Source organism: Mustela erminea, chromosome 3 (genome assembly GCF_009829155.1).
Source record: "Mustela erminea isolate mMusErm1 chromosome 3, mMusErm1.Pri, whole genome shotgun sequence".
Taxonomy (NCBI): domain Eukaryota; kingdom Metazoa; phylum Chordata; class Mammalia; order Carnivora; family Mustelidae; genus Mustela; species Mustela erminea.
This window is the reverse complement of record NC_045616.1, coordinates 131,632,681-131,653,482: the sequence shown is the minus strand read 5'-3', so window position 1 is coordinate 131,653,482 and position 20,802 is coordinate 131,632,681. Positions and strand designations below refer to the sequence as shown.

At 37.8% G+C, this 20,802-nt stretch overlaps 1 protein-coding gene across 1 annotated transcript in view; it reads right to left on the bottom strand.

Moving 5' to 3' along the window:
* The window catches only part of PLCXD3 (phosphatidylinositol specific phospholipase C X domain containing 3), a 277,089-nt gene that overhangs the window by 253,188 nt on the left and 3,099 nt on the right, over nt 1-20,802 (bottom strand). Inside the window, exon 2 of the mRNA XM_032337507.1 lies at nt 13,858-13,971. The gene's annotated coding sequence lies outside the window, so the exon portion shown is untranslated. The remainder of the gene's footprint in view (nt 1-13,857; nt 13,972-20,802) is intronic.

Below are 20,802 nucleotides of genomic sequence, written 5' to 3'. Positions count from 1 at the left end.
GTGCACTGCTTTAAATCACCGAAACCTCCCATGCCACTGAGACATTCTTGACATCCCCTGAACGGTGAGCCCTTGTCCTGCCTCTATGCTCCAGATGGCCATTATTTCAATCAATAGTTCAAGCTACTGTGTCGATGCTATATTTGAATATTCAACAGTAGTAATTCCTAAGGAGGAAAGTCCATTTCTCCCATCTGGGCCAAAATTAAACATAAACTACAAAGCAACACTACCTTGAAAAGATGACCTCTTTATAACTCACTGAGTTCATTACAAAATACCTTTCTATTTTCAGGAAATCATTAATAATTTTTATTCAAAAAATTATTTAAAAATCTGCTATCATAGTAAAAAATAAAGTTCTTCTTTTACAGTGGTAATTCACAACTGAACATTTTCATAGTCTTTTCATAGACTGACATTTTTTAAAGTGTTTCTTAAAATGGAGTTTGAATTTTTTTTCATTTTTTAAAAAGTTTTAATTTAAATTCCAATTAGTTAACATACAATGTAATATTAGTTACAGGTGTAAAATATAGTGAAGTGATTCAACACTTCCATATATCATCCTGTGTTCATCATGACAAGTGCCCTCCTTAATCCCCATCACTATTTTACCCACTTCTCCTCATCCACCTCCCTACTGGTAACCATCAGTTTTCTTCTTCATAGTTAAGAGTCTGTTTCTTGGTTTGCCCCTCTCTTTCTCTCTTTCTCTCTCTCTCTCTCTTTTTTTTTTCCCCTCTTTGCTCATTTGTTTTCTTTTTCAATATTTATTTATTTATGTATTTATTTATTTTAGAGAAAGAGAAAGAGAGAGTAAGAGTGTGAGTGGGGAGACGGGTAAAGTAGAGGGAAGGGGAGAGAATCTCAGGCAGACTCCCTGCTGAGCACATAGTTCAACATAGGGCTTGATCTCACAAAGCTGAGATCATGACTTAAGCCGAAATGAAGAGTTGGATGCTTAACCAACTGAGCCACCCAAATACCCACATTTGTTTTGTTTCTTAAATTCCACATATGAATGAAATCATATGGTATTTGTCTTTCTCTGACTGACTTATTTCACTTAGCATGATGCTCTCTAGCTTCAACCATGTCATTGCAAAGGGCAAGATTCCGTTATTTTTCATGGCTGGGTAATGTTCCATCATCTATACACACCACCTTTTCTTTATCGATTTATCATTGATGAACACTTGGGCTGTAATAATTTGACATTTTAGATAATGCTGCCATAAACACTGGGGTGCGCATATCCCCTTGGATTAGTATTTTTGTATTTTTTTGGGTAAATACCTAGCTTTAAAAAAAGTTTTTTAAGATTTTATTTACTTATTTGAGAAAGGGAGAGAGAGTACGAGCAGTGGGGAGGGGCAGAGGGAGAAGGAGAAGCAGACTGCGTGCTGAGCAGGGAGCCGAATATAGGGCTCAATCCCAGGATCCTGGAATCGTGACCTGGGCCAAAGCTAGATGCTTAACCAACTGAGCCACCCAAGCACTCCAATATCTAGCTTCTTTAAAAAATCCTTAAAGTCACCTTCACTCTAAGATAGAGGTCCAAATCCTTGGCAAAAAAGGCCTTTCTAGATAGGCAGACAATTTTCACAAGTTGCTGTTGTACTCAAATCACCCTTTCCTCTCCAAGTCAGAGTACTGTTCTTTTTATCATCTTTTGAGTCTCTGGAAGTTTCCTTAAGATGTATGATTTCCTAGAGGACCCTAGCATCATTTGTGTGAGTGGACACCTGGTAAGCCCAACCTTACAGAATTCTAGAGGAGGTCAGGCATGCCTAAGACACAAAGAGAACACTAATAGAGCTCCAGGTGGGGCACCAGTATATAAGAAATAAGAAATTATCTTCTAACTTATTTGTTTAAACAACATGAGATATGCATGTAGGTGTGTAGGTATATTCCTACCTACTTAAGGTGGGTGTAGGGGGTGTGTGTGTGTGTGTATGTGTGTGTGTGTGTGTGTGTGTGTGTGTGTGTGTTCAAAATCATTTCTATATTTACTAAATGTTAAAAGACTGGATTTTCAAATATTACTTAATTGGCTGGGTTTTACATTTCAGATATTACATTACAGCTTATTTTTTGCTCTGAACTACATTTTTAAATGCAAGAAATAACCTTGGGCTTTCAGCTGAGAATGTCTTATTGCTCACAAAGGATAAATCAGGATGGTTTTAATCATGCTGAGATGTACTCTTAGAATTTCCTAGAATTCTGTGTGACTTCACTGACAGTGACAAATGAAGGTGGTCTCCATTTTATTAGTGGACTCCACCATCCTAACTGGGGCACATTTAATACTAAGGAAGTAAGGGATTAAAGGGTTCTGTGTTTCTGTATTAGCAAGTTCTTGGTGTTTGTTTGTTTGGTTGGTTGGTTGTTTTTTGTTTTTATTTTTTTAAGCTACAAATGATAACAAAGCAGAAGAAAAAAGCACACAACTGAGAATAAATTCTCTGCATTGGGTGCCAATTGTTCTTTGCTATTTCTTTCCCCTAAAATTGAGTTTTATATTAATATTAAAGAAAGTTAGACATCGTGGCTCAGAGGGAGTTTCAGGTTATTAGGGAAAATTGTTTCATGGAAGAAAACTGATACCAAAATTGTATTTATGCAGTATTCTGAAATGATTGTGACATTTGAGAAAGGCAGTTAAATATGACCTTCACCAGGAATCATAAGATTACACCATTTTCAAAAGAAAAAAAAAGGACATTAATTACATCAAGCCCTCTTTTGGACTGCATTTTCAAATTTTATCTACTGACTAGCATTTCAATTTATGAGATAGTTAGACTTTGTACTACAAAATATTGGTCACTGTTCTATCCAGGTATAGAAAATGTTACAGTGATTTCTTCTACAGACACTAAAATGATAGAATCTGACATCCCAAGGAAATGAAAAGCTATTTACCTGATGAATAGCAAGACAATAGGTGAACTAGGATGTACAATTCTGCTTTTCTCATAGGTGACTCTTGGGATCTATAGTATGAGACCAACTTAAAACTAAATGTGTCTCCTAATCAGGTCCTTCTGGTGTTTCAGGAGCTAAACATTCAAGATAAAATCAGAAGCAGGGAACTCAATGAGGTAGGTAATATCATAATAGTTCTCAATATTCCTTGCAATGAAAACTTTATTTCTCCAAAATTACTTTAGGAAATAAGGTGATTCCTCATCTTATGACATGGAGTGCTTAGCACTTTATTTCAGAAATCATTAATAACCCGATGAAACTGGGCATCCAGCAGGAAAAGGCACAAAGAGGAACAATTTAAGAAACATGCCAACACAGAAAAAAATGTTTAGATTAATATGTCTAGTTTTTGTCATGTTTTAAACCTGGGTTCAGAACATAATGTTCTATTCAATTCCTTCTAGCATTTTCAAACCTAAATTGTTCTTTTTGACTGAGGCCATTTGTTCCTTAACTGGGTATGCTAATGAGGACTCCAGAGGAGCCGAGCAGTCTAAGTATGTCTAGGGGGTCACCAGAGACCATAAGCTTATAGAGAATCAATGTTCTTCCCATCTTGATCTGATTCTGTTTTCTTGTCTTCCTGCCACAGGAGCCAGATTCTGAGAATGTAAATTTCCTGAGATGGAGTGGCAAAAAAGCCACCTGAAAGGATAAAATCACATGACCTGAAGTGAGGAGAGCATCTAAAAAATGAGAGAACCTCAGCATCATTGTAGACAAGACTCCAACCAACCTCTAGGTATTAAGCTCTTCAGTTTTGAAAGAAAGCCCAAATCAAATCACCTAAGAAAATAAGGACCATAGGCTCATGTAATCAAAAATCGGGAATGGCTTATATGGAAGCAGATCAAGTATCTGTTGATAGATGAATGGATAAAGAAGATGTGGTAAATATATACAATGGAATATTATATTACTCCATCATAAAATTGAATGAAAGCTTGCCATTTGCAAAAACATGGATGGATCTAGAGGGCATAATGCTAAAAAGACAAATACATATGATTCATTCATATGTGTAATTGAAAAAATGAAATAAAGAAAAAAGGAGACAAACAGAAAAAAAAAACATACTTTTTAAGGGGTTTTATTTATTTATTTATTTATGTGAGAGAGAGAGAGAGAGAGAGAGAGAGCACAGAGGGAGAGGGAGAGACAGACTCCCTGCTAAGCAGAGAGCTCAACAGGGAGCTAGATCCCAGGAGCCTAAGATTATGACCTGAGCTTAAAGCAGATACTTAACAATACTTAGCTTGATGATACTTAGCAACCCAGGTGCCCCAAAATCAGACTCTTAAATACAGAGAACCAATTGGTGGTTGCCAGAAGGGAGACAAGTGGGGGGATGGGTGAAATAGGTGAGGGGGATTAAGAGTACACTTATCATGATGAACACTGAGTAATGTAGAGAATTGTTGAATTGCTCTATTATACACCTGAATCAAATAAATACAATATGTTAATTATTGGATTTAAAATTAAAATCAGCAATGGCTAATCTAACAAATATTGTCAGCAGGACTGGTCTCTGTCTTTATGTTGCCTCTTTCCTCTGTGTTGCTCCCTTTCCAGAGAGACATTCTTTGTGTTGGCAAAATGCCTATCAGCAATTCCCTGCTTACATCGTTCCAGGTCTAAACCTACAGCCTAGAGAATGAGCCAATAAGTGAGACAGAAGTCCTGGAATTAGCTCTGATTGGAAAGAAAAGTCACCTTGGCTTAGGTCTTGTTCCATTTGTAAAACAATGTCTACAAATCGAGAGGTATGATTCCCACCTCAAGCAGTCTTGGATAACCTGCTTTGGAGTCACAGCAGCATCAGTTTGCCAAAAGCACATAGACCGAGAGTGGGTTAAGGATGGTGTCCCAGGGTAAAGTCACATCACCATGACCAGAAAAAGAAGCCATGCACGTTTTTGTGGACAAAAGCAGTCATTTTGCACTTAGCATTATTCCAGTGGTTTCTCAATATTGCCTACACATAATCCATTGATTACAAACACACATGGGCCTCACCACTCAAAAATTCTGAAACATTAGTTCCAGGGTAGGAAATGGATATGTGTGTTTTGAGAAAGCTCTGTAGATGGTTGATTCAGTAATCAGTCAGGTCTGCATCACTAAGTGTTCTCAACTAATTCATTTTTTAGATGAGTCTGGTAAAATAATTTAGCAATTCTCAAATTTTCCAGCTGTGAGCCACTTTAACAGAGCTAAGAACACTAGTGCTCACCTACCTACTCACCCACTCATTCTTCACTAGCACCAAACTCACCTCCCCTGGTGATGTTGTTTTAATATGATACCATCCAAGAAATATTCTTTTTAAAAAATTCTAAACAGGATTCTAAGCTCTGCCCTACTTACAGTAATATGTTTGTCAAGGTTACCAGGTTTTCTTAGAAAAATTTTAAGTGTATGGTTAATAGAAAACTTCAGCTTAAACTAAACACTAAAATACAGTAACGTTGTCTAATTCAACAAACACTTAGCCTCTGCCTTTCTTGACCTTCTCACCTAGCCACTCTCTCCCATGGTTAGACCATAGACCTTGGCATTGCATGAAATTACACTATTTTAAAATAATAAAATCACACCCACCCACCCCCTTTTGACCATAGTCTCTTTCCCTTCTCACTAATTAGGTTGGTGATGGAGCCTCAAGTTCCGTGATAATTCTATCCCATTCCTATCCATTGGCCCCTACCTGTCTTTATATCCTTCCTTACTCAAATCAGATTCTATATTCCTCCAGGATCTTCCAAACAAGTGTGTGAATGGTTACCTGCAGAAACCCATGGGGCTTCCCCTGACCCCAGGGCCCTAGGCTTTACCCAAACACTCAAGGAGGACAAAGCATTTTTCAGGATTAAAAGAAGTTGTGTACAAAGATAAACTCTAAATGGATGAAAGACCCAAATGTGAGACAGGAATCCATCAAAATCCCAGAGAAGAACATAGGTAGCAACCTCTTCAACCTCAGCCACAACAACTTCTGGCTAAACATGTCTCCAAAGGCAAAGGAAACAAAAGCAAAAATGAATTTTTGGGCTTCATCAAGTTCAAAAGCTTCTGCACAGCAAAGGAAACAGTCAACAAAACTAAAAGGCAACCTACAGAATGGGAGAAGATATTTGTAAATGATATATCAGAAAAAGGACTAGTATCCAAGATCTACAAAACTTATAAAACTAAATACCCCCCAAAAAAACAAATAATCCAGTCAAGAAATGGGCAGAAGACATGAACAGACATATCTCCAAAGACAACATACAAATGGCCAACACACACATGAAAAAAAGCTCAACATCACTTGGCATCAGGGAAATACAAATCAAAATCACAATGAGATACCACCTCACACCAGTCAGAATGGCTAAAATTAATGAGACAGGAAACAACAAGTGTTCACAAGGATGTGGAGAAAGTGGAACCCTCTTACACTGTTGGTAGAAACACAAACTGTTACAGCTACTCTGGAAAATGGTATGAATGTGCCTCAAGAAGTTAAAAATAGAGCTACTCTATGACTTAGCAATTTCACTACTAGGTATTTACCACAAAGATTCAAATGTAGTGAAAAGAAGAGGCATCTGCATCCCAATGTTCATAGCAGCAATGTCCACAATAGCCAAACTAGAAGGGGCCAAGATGCCCTTCAACAGATGAATGGGATATTACTCAGCCATCAGAAAGGATGAATGCCACCATTTGCACTGACAAGGATGGAACTGGAAGGGACTATGCTAAGTGAAACAAGTCAAGCAGAGAAAGACAGTCACTGTATGGTTTCACTCATATGTGGAGCACAAAGAATAGAGCAGAGGACCACAGAGGAAGGGAGGGAAAACTGAATGAGAAAAACCAGAGGGGGAGACAAATTATGAGAGACTTTGGAATCTGGGAACTAAACAGAGTTACAGAAGGGAGGGGGATGGGGGATGGTTTACCTTTTGGGTTTCTTTTGAATTTTATATCCTGGTTTAATATATGTGGTTTGAATTGGTGGCAAGAGATTAACATTTTTCTTTGTTTTACATTGTTTACCTTTTTGGTTTATTTTGAATTTTATATTCTGGGTATGGTTTGAACTGGTGGCAAGAGATTAACATTTTGTAGGTGTTTCATTTACACTTTAACTTTTGTTCTTAGCCATCTTTTTAGTGGTTTGGGACAAGCAGCAGTGACTCCTTGAGCCCATGACCTCCTAGATGACAACAGAGTGAACAGACTTTTTGGCACTTTGGGAACTAGTTGCCAAAGCATCCAGTGAATTGTTAATTGTAGCATTTTTGCATCAGGTTATGGTTTAGATGAATACATTTATCTTTTGGTGTCTGTTATTGAGAACAGACACTGAGCTCAGTGACATACTCTGTAAGCATAAGTACAAAATCTCAAGAGACTGATGTACTAAAAACACAGAAGTATAATTGAAATATATCCTTACCATGATGGCAAGGCAATGAAAAGGCTGAAGTTCAAATTTGCTATGGGTTTAAAATATCAACACTTAACATTAAACCACTGGGACTGAGGCCTGAAGAAACTTTGGAGAACACATTTTTGAGCTGGGAGTTATACATACTAATGTTTCTTTGAAGTCATCCCCTTGAAAAACAAAACCCTGTTTTTATATGATAAACTAACACCTCAAAGGGGTCTATAAGTATGGGAGAGAAAGTGAAGCTGTCTTCTCGAGTTCTGCTGGGAAGATTTGCACTAGATTAATTCAGCTTTCAGATCATACTGTTAGCTAAGCAATAGCTGTCTATTCAGACTCAACTGCAAGCAAACTGAGTTCAGGGATTACTATGTATTTTTGTCTATGAAATTTGAAAAAGCACAGATCACTGGATTGTAGCAGGTTTCTCTCTACACAAACACACACACACACCACACGTGGATATATATATATAGATAGATAGATATCTATAGATATCTATATCTATATTAAACACTTAAACATATATTTATATACAATTAAAGTTTGCAACATATCTATCTATCTTTAATTGTATATAAATATATGTTTAAGTATTTAATTTCATTAAATATTGGTAACTTTATACCCTATGAGAACCAATTGAACTGTGACTAGTTTCAGAATTTTCATTACTGATTTTTTTCCTTTTTCTTTTTTCTTTTTTTGCAGTTTTGACAGCCCTATGTACAAACTTTTTCCTCTAGAAACTGGAGACTATGTATCCTTCCATACTTCTCCCTGTCTTATGGGTTTCTTATGGGTAACCCATGTCTCCAGGATCAGGGAGGAGGAAAGGTCTGATTTATATTGTTTGCCAGTTTCATGGTGTAAATATTCCCACAGTGGTGATTTCAAGCTTTAACTACTGATTTGAAAAATTTCTGACTATTTCAAGTTGGCTCTTATGAGCCAATTCCATCCATCTCCCAAACCGCTGCTGGGACCAGATCTTCACAGCCTGTGCTCTCTGTCTTGTGGCTTTTCAATGTCATGCAGTATACAGGTTAGAAAAAAATATATACACGATTAAAGTCTGCAGCATAAATGGGTATACATAGCATCACCTTGCTTGTGAATCAGATGAATTCTATTAGGATCATTGTGTTTGGTGTTCAGTCAGGATAAAAGCTCCAAATAAGAAGTCTTCTCATATCTGAAGGTGTTTATGGCTGCCTTCTCCAACAAGACAAAGAACAACAAGGAAATATTAGTGGAACCGTGCTGGCTACACCTAATTGACAGGGAAACTTTCATCTGTCTTCACAGATGGGTACAAGACTGCTCAGGGTTCCTGAAGGTACAGGACACCCATCACGATCTAAAGAAAGAGTATTAGAAATAGAATCCACAAGAACTCTATGGAACTGTTACATAACTTAAGAAAAGAAATAGGTTGCATGGGGCCAAGAAACAGCCCAGAGCTAGCTTTGGGGTTAAGAGAGACTGTGAGCAGTTCGGAAACTGCTGATATCTGAAGATATGACAAATAAAGGCCAGTCCATGGATGGTAAAGAGTCAATGCATGACAGTTTCTGAAATAGAGTGTCCTGGACTCAGAGGACCCCACCCCTGTTAGCGTACCAGTGATGTTGCAGTAAAGTGGTTTATCCCTTAAGTTTATATTCACTAAGTGGATCTGAGGCTTACTAGTCATATCTTTGGGCAAGAGGGCAGAAAACAGGCAAAGGGTACAAGGGCCATGGGCAACATCTCCCTAGAACCATCTGGTTTTGATTATTTTTACCCCATCTACTGAGAACTCTTGAGGCCACAAAATACAGGGAGAAATAATTATTCCCTAGCTTCCACAGCTGCTAAGACAGTTCCATCTGGCACTTCTACACCTGCAGCTATAACCCAGGGACCTCTGAATTTCCTTGCATGTTAGCAGATGGTGATAGCTAAGGGATGTAAGGTCTAAAGGCATTTTAGGCAGTTCTATACCTCAGCATTTGTTCCTTTGAGCTCCTATCAGTGTGTTTGTTCTTTCTCTGTTTCTATAATTATTTATGTCTTAGATTTAAAGGATTAAGTTGGAATATTCCTAGAGTCATTAAAAGCTGGTAAAAGGTCCACTTCCTTTTATCTGCTTTCCTTTCCTCTGGACAGACATGAAGAATGAGGGATAGATCACTTGTCAAATGCCGGGTAGGTCAATATATAGCAACAATTATTATCTTACCTTGCAAAAGTTGGGGGAGGGGATAAAAAGCCTATGTTAGCAGAAATGTTAGAATAAGAAATCCTATGATTTTTTATTAGTAGAAATTATTAATCTTATTAATAGAAATTATACAATACAGAAGCCTTAAAACAAGAATGGAATTTTTTTTGGTGATTTGGTCATTTTTTTTTTTCCCTCAACATGAAGGCAGGCCCACTTAATCCACTCCTCTTTTCCAGTTTAGCCAAGCTCACTTCCCATCCTCCCCACCTCCTGCAACTTCTTGACTTCCTCCTTTCTTTTTAATTTTCTTTTCCATTCTCTCCCAAATGCAATCTTCTAGCTTCAGCTCAGAATTTCCTTTGGAGCAAGTCACTTCAAAGCCACTTGGTAACTATGGTTACGGCTCTTCAGGATCGTCCATGAACAGGAGGCAATGTGAAGACTAGATGCCCATAATCTACTCAGGATGTACACACTGAAGATGTTCCACCCAAAAAGCCCAGTTCTCCCAGGCATTAAAGTAAAAATAGCCCCCACTGAAACCATCTCCTGAGGACGAAATCACAGCCAAAGAAATTTTTTTAAAAAGTTGACACCAGAGGGAAGCATGGGCAAAAATCACCCCCATATGTTAGAGGTCTATAGTCCTTACAGCATAAAATCAGCAAAGCATTTTTCTAACCCTAAGACTGGCTCTGAATAAAATTTAAAAACAAACCCTGATCACATTTTTATTAATTTCTATTGTCCTCAAAGTAGCATGCACAGAACTGACAGATCAAATAACAGAAGCAGTATAGTTTTGTGAGTAACAGCACAGACTCTGAACTAGGCTTCCTTGTTCAAATCATGATTGAGTCATTTCTAGCTTTGGTCATGGGCAAGTTAGTTAACTGCTTCATGTTTCCAGTTTCTGATCAGTAAAATAGGAATAATAATTGCATGTATCTCACAGAGTTTTGTAAGACTTTGTATATGTGGATTATGTCCCTTGAAATTTTACGTGTTAGATAACCCCCCGTACCTCAGAATGTGACTGTATTTGGAGATAGCACTTTTAAAGAAGTAATTAAGGTAAAACTAAGTCAAATGGGTGAGCCCTCATCCGATATGACTAGTGTCTTTAAAAGAAGAGATTAGGACACACACACATAGAGGGAATGCTATGTGAAGACAGAAGGCCAGAAGGACTGACCATGTATGAGCCAAGGAGAGAGACCCTCAGAAGAACCCAAGCATGCCAACCCCTTGATCTTGGACTTCTAGCCTCCAGACCTGTAGAAAATAAATCTCTGTTGTTTAAGCCACTCATTTTGTGGTATTTGTTATAGAAATAAATATAGAGGCGCTTGGGTGGCTCAGTCATTGGGCATCTGCCTTTGGCTCAGTTCATGATCCCAGGGTCCTGGGATCAAGCCCTGCATCAGGCTCCCTGCTCAGCGGGAAGCCTGCTTCTCCCTCTCCCACTTCCTCAGCTTGTGTTCCCTCTCTCATTGTCTCTCTCTCTCTCTGTCAAGTAAATAATTAAAATCTTAAAAAAAAAAAAGAAATTAATAGAGATCCACATATATAAGAGCTCAATAAGGATTATTATTATATTATTATTGTTATAAGCAGTATTGTAGATATTCTATTATTTAATACTATTATTAATACTATAATAATTAATGTTATTATTAACATATCATCAGGTTCAACAGGCTAAATCTTCAGTCTTTAATTGTCCACCAGTCCCTGCACCCTTCAAAAACCCTTCACCTGTGTTCTGGCCTACTGGCTATAAATTGGGGGGGTTCCTCAGCCTTGGACTTCAGATGTCAGTTGCAAGTCCAGGTTTGCACCTGTGACTTCTGCCCAACTAGCCATAAATAAGTAGTGCCCATGACCCCTTCCTTGGGTTCAGTTAACTTGCTAGAGTGGCTCACAGGACTCCGAGACACATTTACTTACATCATTGACTTATTATATATAACACATATAAATAATATATATCACATATCTGTAAGTTATTACAGGAACAGCCAGAGAAGGATAGGCAAGCATGGGGAAAGGGTACAAAGCTTCCATGCCCTCTCCACTCTCCTAGCACTTCCACATGTTCACCAACCTGGAATCTCTCTGAACCCAGTCCTTTTGGATTTTTAGGGAGACTTCATTACGTAAGTACAATTGATGAAATTGTTGGCCATTGGCAATTGGTTCAACCTCCAGCCCCTCACTACCCCCCCATTTTTAGGCGGGGGTCCAAGAGTCACCAAATTAACATAACAAAAGACACCTTTGTTCCTCTTCTCGTTTAGGGAATTCCAGGGTTTTTAGGAGTTCTGTGACAGAAATGGGATGAACAACAAATATATATTTCCCACTACATATCACAGTATCATAACCTCATATCCATTAAGATGGCTACTATCAAAAAACAAAAAACAAACAAACAAACAAAAAAACGGAAAATAGCAAGTGTTGGTAAGGATCTAGAGAAAAGAGAAGCCTCATCCACTGTTGGTGAGAATGTAAACTGGTGCAGCCGCTGGCGAAAAAAAAGTATGGAGGTTCCTTTAAAAAAAAAAAAAATTAGGACTACCGTATGATACCATATGATCCACTAATCCCAATTCTGGGTATATATCCAAAAAAATTGAAAGCAAGATTTCATAGAGGTATTTGCACACCCATGTTCATAGAAGCACTATTTATAACAGTCAAAAAATGGGAGCACCCCCGATGTCCACTGATGGATGAATAAACAATATGTGGTATATACATACAGTGGGACGGTATTCAGTCCTAAAAAGGAAGGAAATTCTGTCACATGGTGACAAAGTTCACTGGGTGAACTTTGAGGACATTATGCTAAGTAAAATAAGCCAGTTAAAAAAGACAAATAATATATGAGTCCACATACACAAATACTTAAAGTCCTCAAATTCATAAAACAGAAATATAATGGTAATTGTATTTACCAGGTAAGTACCCGGGGTTGGAGAAAAAAGGGGCTGATTAATGGATATACAGTTTCAGATTTGCAAGATGAAAATGCTCTGGGGGTATGTTTCACAACTATGTGAATATACTTAACACTACTGAACTCTACACTGAAAAATGGTTAAGACGGTAAATTTTATATTGTGTGGGGTTTTGAGAATAAATAAATAAATAAATAAGACATGTACGCACTTAAAAGGACAAAAAAGATTAAGTTGAAAGCTCCCTGGAAACACCATGAGCACCAGCGAGCTAGACGGAAGCACCCTATGCCTGAAGGGGTTTGGAAGGGTGACCAAGAAGGCCTGGAAGGGCCCCTAAGCGATTCCTTATGGGTGGATGCTGAAGAAACCTTCTGCATTTCATGGTTTTGCCTCAAACCAGCCCTCAGCCTGGTTTTGGTGTTTTGGGGAGAAGTCAGTACTCTGAGTAGGCACATACATACATTCAGCATTCCTGAGGCTTGACTCCACACCAGGCACTGTGTGGGCCCCAGGAATGCAAAAGGTCCAGATTTTAAGGAGCCTCTGATCAGAGGCTGAACAAAATTTCCAGCTAAGAAATGAAGTTGGTCTCCTCCCAATTTATGAACAAAATAAAAACAACTTTGTACTATGAAAGTGATGGAAACCCAGAAATCGGTTAATTCAGTCCTTCCCTGCTGCCTTCCCTACTTCTCTAACTCCAGGTCGAAATGAACAAGAGATGCTCTATCTATAAACGTCTCAGGAAGCATCACTCTATCTATAAACATTTGGAAGCAGTCACTTCCGATTGGAACAGAGGTGCACAGAAGGGGGCTCTTGAACTGTGTGCAGTTGCTGCACCAACAGATTCCTGTCAAGTCTCTGCAACTGAGGAAATGGCCTTCTCAAATTTGTTGCGATGGAGGCGGGTCTTTTGTCTTCATCTTTGCAGCTGGCCTGGACACGGATGCCCACACCCATCTACACAAGCCACTTTTCCATCAGCACCTCAGTACTCGTAAAAGTGACCAAAACCTACAGCTGGAAGATGGAGAAAACCAGCTCTAGGAGGCAGATGTACCAGAATCATTGTGTATAAAGCAGTGTGGAGACAACTAACTGGGTAATCTGCAAATCACTGAAAATTTCTAGGTCACATTTACCTCTTTTTAAGGAAACAAGAGCTTTCATTCATTATCTCTGTTGTCCTGAGATTCTAAGGTCCTAGAAAAATGACCCATGAGTATCACCTGGTTAACAGAGTGATTTCTGAGGTCAGTCTCCTCTGTAGCAGCAGTTCTCAGTACGTGATCCATGGGGCCACAGCTGCAGCGTGACAAGGGAGCTGCTTGTCAGCAGAGCTGCTGGAGAGGGAGGCCAAAGAATTCATGATTCAACAAGCCCTCCAGGTGATGTTGTGCACCCTGAAGTCTGAGAAGCCCAGCTCTAAACCTTGATGGTAGCATAATTTAAAACACCTTTTTGGATTTTGTACCTCATGGGTTGTTGTTTGCAAAACAACTTAACTGCTCTTGAAAGTTGACCCCAGATAGAATTAAGAACTTCCCCCCTTTGTATTTACCACACTACTTCCTATACATGCATCTGCCACAGAATCTGCTTTGTTTTGGAGAATTTATTAATGAATATGTCTGTCTCCAGTAGATTGTAAGATCCTTGAGGGCAAGGAATAAGTCATTTTCAGTTTTGGTGTTGGAGGACCTAGGAGAGTGCCCGAGAATATAAGTGCTATGTTGAAAATGGATACATGGATGGATGGATGGATGGATGAATGGATGGATGGATGGATGGGTGGAGTGGGTACATGCATGTATGGATAAATAAGTGTTTCAAAATATGTAAAGCCTTGAGTAAAAGGAAGAATTAGTATTGAGCAGCAAGAAATAATGTGTTTGGATTTCGGTAATAGAGATCCGCTATTCCCTTCTTGGTCCCAAATAATTTTTTTCCAGCTAATAATTATGCTGGTGAAAATACTGATTCTGAGTACAACTGAGATCTGCTCCTCGATCATCTAATCATCCTCAGAACAGCCTGGAGGCCTCACATTGAGTTCCAGTTCTCACGTGAACAAGGCAGATAACACCACCTGCCCCATGCTTATCTCCTGGGGACACCCAGCATGCTAAGTAATGATGACTACAAATGGCTTTTGAAGTTCTGGGGGATGGCTGCTATGTAGGCATAGAAGATATTAATAAAAAGTTCAAACATTTGGCAATATCTAAAATAAACCTCACCAACTTTGCCAAAGTCAGGCAGGAAGCAGAAGGGCTGTCTTTCCTCCCCTTATATGGGAATCAAGAATGAGCCACATTCTGTGTCTACTTCTTTCATAACACCCTTCATGTGTGTGGCTCATATAAATCTTTCCTTTAAAATGTGAATGGAAATGTAACACTGAGAACCTGGGAGGAATAGAAGAGAAATAAAAACATGCAATTAAATTATCAAAATGGAATCTTTCTCTTGCATGACATGGTAGGAAGAAAAATACAATCAAGTGTCCCTCCCCTAGACTTAGGACCATTTTTAAAGAACACATAAAATTGAACTATACTTAGCTATAATTCAGCTTCCTTACCTTTAAAACTGGCAAAACAAAACTCACCTCCTGGGGATGTTGGAAAGATAACACGCCATGATATAGAGAAAATTGCTGTGGTGGCAGGGAGGCTCTTTATCAAACAATACCTTGGGTTTGTGTGTTTCACTTGTTGATAATTCTCTGTGATGGAAAACTGTCCTCAGCATGATACTAACAGCCCCTTGAATGTGTAAAACATACTACAGTTTACCAAGAGACTTTACAAACAGATTCTTGATTAGTCTAACCATGATGGATAGTACAGACAGAGAGAGAATTTCCTGACACCTCAGAAATCTACATTGTCAGTTCACAGGTTGTGCTATTATAAATCCAGAATATTGGGATATCATTTAAATCTTTTTTATTTAAATCTTCATTTTCTCTACTTTGATAATATTCAGGGAAAAATGTACAAATTAACATTATCTTACTAACTTAAATCTTTTTTATTTAAAAATTTTATTTATTTATTTGACAGAGATCACAAGTAGGCAAAGAGGCAGGCAGAGAGAGGGCTCAGTCCCAGGACCCTGAGATCATGACCTGAGCTGGAAGCAGAGGCTTAACCCACTGAGCCACCGAGGCACCCCAAATCTTTTTTATTCAAATCTTCATATTTAAATCTTCATATTCTCCACTTTGATACTACTCAGGAAGAAAAATGTACAAAATAACATTATCTTATTAACTCAGGTGACCCTAAATAAAATCTTATGGAGGACTTCAGAATCTTGAAATCTTTAAACCGAACATGATTTTGATAATTAGCACATCCAATTCCTTCATTTTACAAATGCAGAAAATGAGATTAAATGATGTCAAGTGATTTGTCCAAGGCCGTTGTCAGTTAAGGGCAGAGCAGGCCTGAAATCAAATCTGTGACTTTTCAATCCTTCCTTCATCTACTTTCCCACAGTACCTCCCTCAACTTGCATTCTGGTGGTCTGTGAGAGGAAAGAGGAACAGATGATCCAGGAAGCCTCCAAAAAGACAGTTACAAGTTATCAAATTATCAAAATTAGTATTATCAGGTTGGACTGTGTTCCTCTGTACTGAGGAGGAGTTATTACTAATCACATCTGTATTCTTCATGTTAGGACAGGGACAGGAACTTAAAAGAGATTTCATCAGAAGGTCCCCTTTTCACATTTGAAGTTTTGACCTCCAAGAGGGCTGCTATCCTCCAGGATTGGAGGGCAGGGGTAGGGGGCATGGAGGCCAGGATCTAGATCACATTTAGAGAATGTGGTTTCTTTGGGCAAAATAAAAAAAAATTTATCCCTTGCTTCCTCAAGACTCTTTTCTGCCATCTTCTGGAAAACTGTCAAAGTGTATATAAAATCTATGTGCATGATGGGAAAGTCACCCCCTAGATTTGCACAATGCACACCGTGCACACCATAGAGAGTGACCCCGTACCCAGGAAAGCATTTGATCCTTAAAGTGATCAATGATTTTCTTTAGGCTCATCCTATTCAGGAGCTCCTAGCCCTCCTAGTAACCCTAACCTAGTGTTAACTTGATCTAAGAAGTAAATGGGTTTTTTTCCTTTTTGAAGGTGATCTGTGGCCTCTCTTCTGGCTCAATCTTACCCAGGTGGTCACTGCATTAAAGTTGCCACAAAAACATACAAAACTGCATGAAAAGACCACCACTGTTGTTAAGCAATTCCAGGTAGTAAAGAAGCCAAGAGAGTTGATTGAGTAAAGGCTATCGTGGCATTCAGAGGTCCAAGTGAGGTAAAGAAGCATTGAGTTGATAAGTTAGGCTTTGTCTAGAGTTTTTTCTCCTTTTTATAAATATACATTCTCTAGGGGATCCTGTTTGGTTCCATGGCTTCAAATCCTATCCACACACAAGCCACTTGCACACTTTTTATGTTCTGGATTAAACACTCCACTGGGTCCCAAGACTCCACTGCAGTCTCCTATATACAAAAACCTATTCAAAGTTTCTACTTGCTTGTATAAAAAGCGAATTAAACTTATGTCCAAAACTGAATGCTTTATTTCCCCCTGCAAACCTCTTCCTCATACAATCCATCTTTCATTTCTCAGCAAATAAAATTCCATCCTTCCAGTGTTTAAGTCTAATGCCTAGAGGTCATCTCTGACCTCTCTCTTGATCGTCCACCACACATGCAATTTCTCAGCAAATCCTGGCTACTTTATTTCAAAATACACCTAGAATGTGACCATTTCAGGACACTTTGACCCCTTACACCTGAATAGTCATCCTGTCCCCTCCGGGTTGTTACATGGACTTCCTAATCGGTCTTTCTCCGTCCACCTTGCTCTCCCCAATTTATTCTTCACACAGCAGCAGAAGCATGGGAGTCAGCTCATGTCACCCCTCTGCTCAATACATAAAATAGCTCCCCATTTAATCAGAAGAAATTCCAAGTCCTTACTGCGTCCTAGAAAGGGCTTACCTCGGGGCCCCAACACCTCTCTGATCTTGTCTTTACCACTCTCCCTTCACTTCAGTTTATTCCATTCATTCTGGCCTCCTTGCTGCTTCTTGAGCACATCAGGCATGTATCCTGATCAGGGATTTTGCAATGAAAGTTCCTTCTGCTAGAATTTCTTTTCCTCTGTATGAACACTGGCCTTGCTCCTTTACATAAGAAGGCACCACACCTTCATCTCAGCCTTCCTTCCAACCTCTTACCAGACTTTATTTTCCTTCACAGCATTTACAAAAACACTCAGATAATTTCTGTCTATTTGCTTACTGTCTGCTTTTATCCTCTACACTGGCACTATCCAATATTTAAGCCACTAATCACATTGCTACATAAATTTATATATTAGTTAATTAAAATTAAATAAAATTTAAAAGCCAGTCCCTTAGTCATATTACCCACATTTTTACTGCTTAACGACCACAGCAAGCCTTGAGACAACTTCAAGCTTCCCAAACTTTATACGTAATTAGAGTCTCCATGGCAGAGGAAAAATAAGTGACAAAAAAGAAACAGTGAAAGAATATTTTTATATTTAATGCAAACCATAAAAGCACAAGTTCAAAAGTTCAAAGAACCCTAAGTGCAAAAGAAATAAAGAAAACTAAACCAAGATACAATCATAATCAAAGTGCTTAAAACAGTGATAAAGAAGAAATCTTAAAAGCAACCAGAGAAAAAATACATGTTATATACATAGGAACAAATATGAAAATTAATCCAGATTTTCTATAAGAAAAGCCAGAAAACAGTAGAGCAACACCTTGAAGTACAGAAAGAAAGAAAACAAAAGCTATCAACCTTGAGTTCAAAAATGAAAGTGAAAAGAAGACTTTTTCAGATATTCAAAAGCTGAAAGAATTTATCACCAACAGACCTGTGTTACAAGAAATGTTAAAGGAGGTCATTCAAGAAAAAGAAAGATAATTCCAATGCAAATCTGTTCTGTAAAATGAATGAACACTGGAAATGGTAACTCCATTGAAAAAAAGAAAAGAATGTTTTTCTTATTTAAATCACTTTGAAAAATAATTGTCCATTTAAAGCATAAATAACAACGTGTCATGGAACTTATAACATATATACAAGTTAAATGTCTGATAACAATAGAAAAACATCAGGAAGTGGTGAACGGAAGCATTCTGCTGTAATGTCCTTATACTATATATAAAATACTACATGCAGGTTAAACTGTGACAGGTTCAAGATCCACATTACCGACAGAAACAAAACGAAAATACCAACACAGAGAGTTATAGCTTATAAATCAAGAAAGAAAATAAAGTCGAACCATTAAAAAATTCTCAGTTAATCTAAAACAAAGCATAAATAGAGAAAAAATAAAGATGGAATGAGTAGAAAAGAAATAACAAGATAGTATATTTAAGTTCAACGATATCAATCACATTAAATGTAAACAAAACTAGACTAATATTCTTCATGAACACAAATGCAAAAATTCTTAATAAAATGTGAGCAACTAACATCCAACAATATATTAAAAAGATAATATATCGGGAGGATGGGTGAGCCTGGTGGTGGGTATTAAGGAGGGTACATACTGCATGGAGCACTGAGTGTGGTGCATAAACAAGGAATCTCGGAACACTGAAAAAATAAAATAAAAATTTTTTAAAAAGATAATAAATCATGACCAAGTGAAATTTATCCTAGGGTTGCAAGTTTGTTTTAACATATGGAAAATCAGTATAATTTAAAGTACAATTAATAGATTTTTTTAAAAAAATCAAACAAGTGATCATTCTAGTAGACACAGAAAAATATTCAACAAAAATTTGACAGTGATTACTGATAAAAATTCCCAGCATACTAGCAATAAAAGCAACCTTCCCCAACCTGATAAAGGACATTCACAAAAAATCTACATCCAATATTGTGCTTAATTGTGAAAGACCAAATGTCTTCTCTCTAATATCAGGAACAAATCGAGGATGTTTACTGTCACCACCTCTATTCCACAACTTCTATTCTATTGGATCTAGCCAGTTCAATGAGACAAAAATAAATAAATAAAATCTCCCCAGATTGTTAAAGAAGTAATACTATCTTGTTTATAGACAGCATGATCTTCTATGTAGCAAAGCTTATGGAAACTCAACAAATCTACTAGAATTAATCTACTAGAATTAATCTACTAGTGAGTTTGGGAGGTTCACAATACACAAAAGCCAATGGTACTTCTATGTATTAGCAGCAAACAACTTGTAATTGAAATTAAAAAACAATATAATTTATAATAGCATCAAAAATATGAAATACTTGGGGACACATCTGATAAAAGATGTTTAAGTCCTTTACATTGAAAATTATGAAATATTGTTAAGAGAAATGTCTTAAAATTTAAAGGAAAGAGATACAGCACATTCACGGATCATAAGAAAATATTGTTAAGATATCAGTTCTCGGGGCGCCTGGATGGCTCAATGGATTAAGCCTCTGCCTTCGTTCCACTCAGGTCATGATTTTAGGGTCCTGGGATTGAGCCCCGCATTGGGCTCTCTGCTCAGCGGGGAGCCTGCTTCCCCCTCTCTCTCTGCCTGCCTCTCTGCCTACTGTGACCTCTGTCTGTCAAATAAATAAATAAAATCTTTTAAAAGAAAAAGAAGATGTCACTTCTCCTTATAATGATCTAAAAATACAACGTGAATACAATTAAAATTTTTAAAGGCCTTTTATAGAAATTGACAAGCTGATTCTAAAACTTGTATGGAAATGCAAAGACTCTGTCAAAGCCAAAACTTTAAAAACAAACAAACAAAAAAAAAACAAGGAAATTTTAAGGACTTATACAACCTCATTTTTTTTAACGGGCTCAATACAGGGCTTGAACTCATGATCCTGAGCTCAAGACCCAAGCTGAGACCAAGAGTAGGACCCTTCACCAACTGAGCCACCCAGGTATCCCTATACAACCTTGATTTCAAGACTTATTATAAAACTACAGCAATAAAGACCATGTGTTCTTGGTATCAAAATGGATAAATACATAAGTGGGAGAGAACAGAAAGTTCAGAAATAGGCCCTTACATTTATAATCAATTGTGGTTTTTTTTAATGTGCAAAGACAACTGGGTAAAAAATATTCTTTTTAACAAATGG